Consider the following 6,794-nt stretch of genomic DNA (forward strand, 5'->3'; position numbering starts at 1 on the left):
TTTAGTCAATCGATCTACGATGACCCATACTGAATCCTTCTTGGTAGGCATCAATGGTAGCCCACTAACGAAGTTTATAGTTACTCTCTCCTACTTCCAAAGTGGAATCTTAACTGGCTGAAGCGACCCTGAAGGCAACTGATGCTCTTCCTTAACCTGTTGGTAAGTCAAGCATTTACTCACAAAGTTGGTAGCTTCATGCTTAAGACCCGGCCACCAATATAACTCTCGAAGGTCTTGATACATCTTATTCCCACCAGGATGCATACGTAAGGACTATTATGTGCCTCTTGCAGTATAGACTGCCTCAGATCAGTATCCTTCAGTATGCAGACTCTCTCACGGAAACAAAGTACCCTGTTGCTATTCAGTCCAAAATCTGAAGTTTCTCCACCCTCTATCTATCAGAATGGAGGACCCAATGACTCATCCTCTAACTGTTTACCCTTAATTTTCTCAATCCACCATGGTTTAACTTGGATTTCTGCCAATAAGCTACCATCGTCAAACAAACTGAGACAAGCAAACATCACTCTCAGATCAGTCATAGCCCTATGGCTCAGTGCGTCGACCACCACATTGGCTTTACCAGGATGGTATTCAATCGAACAGTCATAATCCTTAAGCAACCCATCTACGTTGCCTAAGATTTAGCTCCTTCTAATTGAGGAGATACTTGAGGCTCTTGTGATCTGTGTAAATGATACACTTCTCACTGTACAGGTAATGCCTCTAAATTTTCAGTGCGAATACCACTTTATCCAACTCCAAGTCATGCTTCAGATAGTTCACTTCATGTGTTTTAAGCTGACGAGACACATATGCCACTACCTTACCTTCTTGCATCAACACACAACCCAAACCAACGTGTGATGCACCACTATACACAGTAAACTCTTTCCCAAACTCTGGATGAATCAAGACAGGAGCCTCAGTTAGAACTCTCTTGAACTTCTCAAAACTTTTCTACTACTTATCAGTCCAGTTAAACGGTACCCCTCTACGCAAAAACTTAGTCAGAGGTACAACAATTAACGAAAACCCCTCAACAAACCGTCTATAATACCCTGCCAGTCCCAGAAAACTCTAAATCTCAGATACTGACTTAGGCTGCTTCCAATCCAGAACAACTTCAATTTTCAGAGGATCAACCCTAATCCTCTCAGTAGATACCACATGACCCAGATATGTTACCTCTCGTAACCAAAATTCACACTTGCTGAACTTGGTGTACAATTGCTTCTCTCTCAAAATCTGTAGAACAACTCGGAGATGTTCATCATGTTCAACCTCAGTCTTCAAATACACCAGAATATCATCAATAAACACTACTACGAACCAGTCTAGATAGGGTTAGAACACGCGGTTCATCAGATCCATAAAAGCTGCTGGTGCATTCGTTAGTCCAGACGGCATTACGAAGAACTCATAATGACCATAACGAGTCCTAAATGCGATCTTATGCACATCAGTCTCTTTGAATCTCCGTTGATTTATCCAGATCGAAGATCTATCTTAGAGAAAATTAAAGCTCTACGAAACTGATCGAATAGATCATCAATCCTTGGTAGAGGGTACTTATTCTTAATTGTCAATTTATTCAGTTGCCGATAGTCAATGCACATATGCATGGTTCCATCCTGCTTCCTCACAAATAAGACCGATGCTCCCCACGGAGACACACTAGGGCGGATAAACCCTCGATCCAATAACTCTTGAATCTGAGCTTTGAGTTCCACAAGCTCCTTCGGTGCCATTCTATAAGGGGCAATGGACATCAGAGCTGTACCAGGCAGCAGCTTAATCCCAAATTCAACTTCACGGCTTAGAGGTAATCCAGGTAACTTATCGGGAAAGACGTCTAAAAAATCTTTGACTGTTTTGATATCATTAACAGAAGAACCATCGGATTCTGAAACACTGATGTAGGCTAGATATGCCTCACAACCTTTATGAACCAATTTATCAGCCCTTAATGCAGAAATTATATTACTCAAGTAATTTTGTCGTTCCCCAATTACAACTATCTCCTCGTCCTCTTCAGTTCTCAGTACTACGCATTTAGTGGCACAATCCAAGCTTACTCAATGCTTAACTAACCAATCCATACCCAGTATCAAATTAAATTCTTTAAAAAGGAGTTCTATTAGATCTGCCAGAAAGATAACCCCTTGAACCTCTAAAGGGACGTCTCTAAATAGTTTATTAACTCTGATGGACTGCCCCAATGAACTCAATACAGTAATTCCATTCGAAGTATTCCTAACCAGAATCCTCAAGTTCTTAGTAACAGTACAGGCAACATAGGAATGGGTAGATCCTACATTTATCAAAGCATTATAAGGTACATTGAAAATTAAAAACATACCCGTACTAACATCTAAAGGATTCTATCCTCTCGGTGGCGTGCAACATAAACCAGTGTCAGTTGCCTCACCTCAGTATGACCGACACCAGCCCATACCATTTCCTCCTCTGGCCTGACCACGGCCTCTCGGTGGCTGCTGAACAACCCTTTAAGGTGCATTACCAGAACCAAAACCGGTAGCTGGCACCTGATCGATTCTTAGTAGAAAATCTCTGATACGGTGCTCCATAGAACCGCACCTCAAACATGCCCCAATTCGTTTCAAGAACTTGCCCTGATGGCATCTCCTACAGTCAGCACAAAACTACAGTCCATTAGCAGCAGGGGCCCCAACTCTGATCGGCCCATCGACTCTGGCCTTTTTTTAAGCCTCTAAAATGAATTTGAGGGCTTAGCATCCCTCTTACCTCTGCGTTTTTCTCTGTTCTAAAGCTCAGCGCGCTTCACTTCCTCGGCGATTTTTACTTTGTTGACCAGTGCTACAAAATCTTGCTAGCTCTGAGGAGCTATCAGTACCCTTAGACCATCTTCAAATCGAACACACCGCTCATATTCATGTGCCACCATCCCACATGCATAGCGGCTCAAACGTAGAAATTTAGCCTCATACTCAGCTACTGACTTATCCTCCTAAGTTAGATTCAGAAATTCCCTCCTACGGGCATCCACATAGCTGGTACCCACATACTTAGCCTGGAAAGTAGTCTTGAAAAACTCCCAGGTCAATTGATTGGCTTGAGTGCCTTCTTTAACAGTAAGCCACCATTGGTACGCCTCGCCTCTCAATAGTGATATTGCACCCTTTAGTTTCTGCTCGGGACTGAAGTCGAAGTCATCTATAATCCTCTCCGTGGCCTCAAAATATTCAGCCATATTAGGGGCCACTCCAGCAATACCCCTGAATATCTCAGCCCCATTAGACCTGAGTCATTCCGTAACTGACCCATGGCTCATAGTACCAGTACTAGGCCTAACGACCCTTTCTAGAATCCTCAACATTGCTTGGGACAATGAGTCATCCCCAGCTGCTCGATTTTAAGACCCTGTCTTAGTCATAGGTGAAGCTGGTGCCTCTCTAGTTCCCTCATTAGGCTGGTGTCCAGACAATGAAGACCCAGCCCGGGTAACTCCACGACCTCTCTTGTAGCCTCTGTCATGAGTACCCCTAGTGCTCATTATTGAATCACGCTTTTATCTGTATTAACAGTTTTATGCCAGTCAATTTATTGTTCCAGTGTTTATTATAAATATTTTATGAACAATATTATCTCAGAGTTTGTTTTTGCAATTCACATTCACATTCCTATTACGGTTTGTAGTTTACTCTAATTAGAGAGTTTCAACACAGTTTTGCTACCTAAAGTAGTCTCAGTAATAGCATTATTATAATCCTTTCAGTATAAACAGTTAGAAGACTTACAGGATCAGCATGGAGACTCAGTGTACCACTCTTTTAAAGAAACATTTCCACATTATATCAATCACTTTAAACCAATTGGAATAATTTTGTTAAAATTTCATGTTTTTGAAAAGGCCCAAATCCACAGTCGAGTTTTACAACCTGGCTCTGAAACCACTAAATGTAACACCCCAAACCCGGCCCAGACGTCATGACTGAATCTGACAATATCACTTTGAAGTATCTTTCTAAAAGCATAAATCCAAAGTTTAGCCAGCCTCTTTGTATAATTTGAAAAGCTGATTGAAAGTCGTGTTTGTTCATTAAAACTTTAGCCAATTTCTTTTGCCTTCTCACCTTGGCCCTTAGATACAGGTCTTCTATTGCTTGAAGCAGCTCTTTGAACTGAAGCTTGAGCATTGCTCTCAGCTTCCTCGGATCCAGCTGTTTTGGACTATATTCCTATATAAAAAACATGTTTAAAATGGTCAGGTGATATCACACTATCACAAATTATATAATGGCATGTATAGCTAGACTCATACTTGCTACGTTAGTCTAAGAATCGGCTAAATAATAGCTCTGATACCAATAAATGTAATACATCTCACCCATCCATCGTCAGAATAATGTTACAGAACATTACTGGAGTTTACAGAACATAAACAATTAATTCATGTTATTTATTATTTATATCCAAAACCAATCACATTCAATCATATTGTCCCTTAAATGAACCCTCGAGGTCCAATTCATGCATTTGAAACAAGTCGGGATAGAATCGGAGACTCAAGCAATTTTTTCCAAAATTTTAGAATTTTTCTTAGATGCAGGGGACACATGCCCGTGTGGTTAGGCCATGTGGGCATTTGATGTCGGGCACACGGTCGTGTCCCAGCCCGTGTCCATAATCGTGTAACTCTCTGACTTGGGTCACACGGCCAATGGCACGTCCATGTGGTAGGCCATGTAGACAATTTAATTTTTGAAAATTAAGTGCAAGGGTCACACAGCCAAGTCACATGCCCATGTGCAAGGCCATGTGACACACATGGTTGAGACACACGCCCGTGTGAGTAACTTGAAGCATTCTTTTTCTAAAATTTTAAGATACAAGGGACACACGACCAAACTACACGCCTATGTACATGGCCATGTGTCACACACGGCTGAGACACATACCTGTGTCTCTGCCCTTGTCCACCTACATAAATTTTCCAACACACATGCACCAACCAATCCAAGACATTAAAACCAAGCCAAAACCAATCTTATGCATGATATACTACTAAATATGTTCACGTATCCATCTTACCCTTTTGATCAAACATTCATTTAAATATGCTTGTACCTATTATACCATTTCGTACATACTCATATCAACATAGTACAACCTGTAACATCCCAAACCCGGCCCAGACGACATGACCGGATCTGGCGATATTACATTGAAGTGTTCTTCTAAAAGCATAAATCCAAACTTTAGCCAACCTCTTTGTATAATTTGAACATCCAATTGAAAGTCGTGTTTATTCATTGATTGTATGTTTAAAGTTTACTTATATTAAAACGTGATAATTTTGTAAAACGGTTTTCATTCACGGAAGCTTTTAAATCTAGTTGTGATTTCATGGTGTTTTTGAAACGTTTGACTTTTGAAATCATGCGACTATCCTACTGCTAGTAGATATATATATCCAATGAATAAAATAAAATAATAAATACCCAAGAGGCCTTATTACATAAAGAAAACCCAAAATAAAACCAAAAAATAAATTAATAAAAGTTAAATAAAGCGAGTGGCCACAATTGAGTCCTCCGTCGCAACGATCTGCCTAAGTCTGGGGATTACCTGCACAGTTAACAGAAGGGTGAGTTTATGAAACTCAGTGTGTAATCCCCTAATAGCTACCAATCAAAGTAAACACATTTTGAGCCTAAGCCCTTGTAGTCTCAGTTAGGGCCTTAGCCCATTTCAGCAACAAAAGCAGTCTGTGCCTGAGCCCATTTTAGTAACAATATCAGTAGGGCCTAAGCGCATTACAGTATCAGTACAGTATGCTATCAGAAAATCCTACCTAATCCAACCTCTACACACCATCTCCGTCCCAACCTTAAACACTATGTGGGGATAAAATAGAGCCACTCAACCTTACAAGCCAAGTAGCACCGATTGCGGCACTAAAATTGTATTCACAACAAGCTGCCAATAATAGGCTTATAGCCTTTCAGAACACTTCCTCCAAAGTCATATATACCACACCGTGCAATGCAACATAATAGAAATGTATATGCAGTACCCATGGCATGCTCAATCAGTCTTACACCACAGGGGTATATCAGACAATTACAAAAATAAGGGCCCAGGTAAACTTACTGGCCCAACAGTAGGTCCACAGTCGTCTAGGGTGGCCCATGTAACCTTAATAAATAATAAGTGAAAATCAGCCCAAAGCCCATAACACGGCCCATGTGGGCCCACATGCCCGTGTGGCTCAATAAGCCCAAAAATAGCCTTGGTCGTGCAAGCTACATAGCCTAACCCAATAAATTCCATACATTCGTGTGATTTACCCATGTGGGCCCATGAGCCTGTGGGGTCCACATGACCCATTCCGGCCAACGTGGCCAAGAACGACCTAAGCCCATGAAATCGCTCATGGTGGCCTCTACGATCGAATGCTCATGTTTACGCATTCGAAGCACCACACAAGCGAGCGTACACTTGTGTAGCGTCAATGGTCATACTTTTCTTGCTGTTGTTGATCTACGCTTTAAGCAGTGTGATTACACACCTGGTTGTGAAAACGAGTGAATTAGCCTACATGCACTCCAACCTATTACGATAGAAACTTCGGTTAAATACCTAACACACGTGTTACAAGAAACACTAATCGAAACTTGTTCCAAAGGATTACTGACTATCTCCTTGCTTGAACAAGCGTGGTTATAGCCTGCTTAGATCGTTGACTAAAGTTGCTAATGGACTCCTTGAAGATTATCTGCATGACAAGCGAATCCATTATA

The sequence above is a fragment of the Gossypium hirsutum genome, chromosome A02 (genome assembly GCF_007990345.1).
Source record: "Gossypium hirsutum isolate 1008001.06 chromosome A02, Gossypium_hirsutum_v2.1, whole genome shotgun sequence".
In the NCBI taxonomy this organism is placed as follows: Eukaryota; Viridiplantae; Streptophyta; class Magnoliopsida; order Malvales; family Malvaceae; genus Gossypium; species Gossypium hirsutum.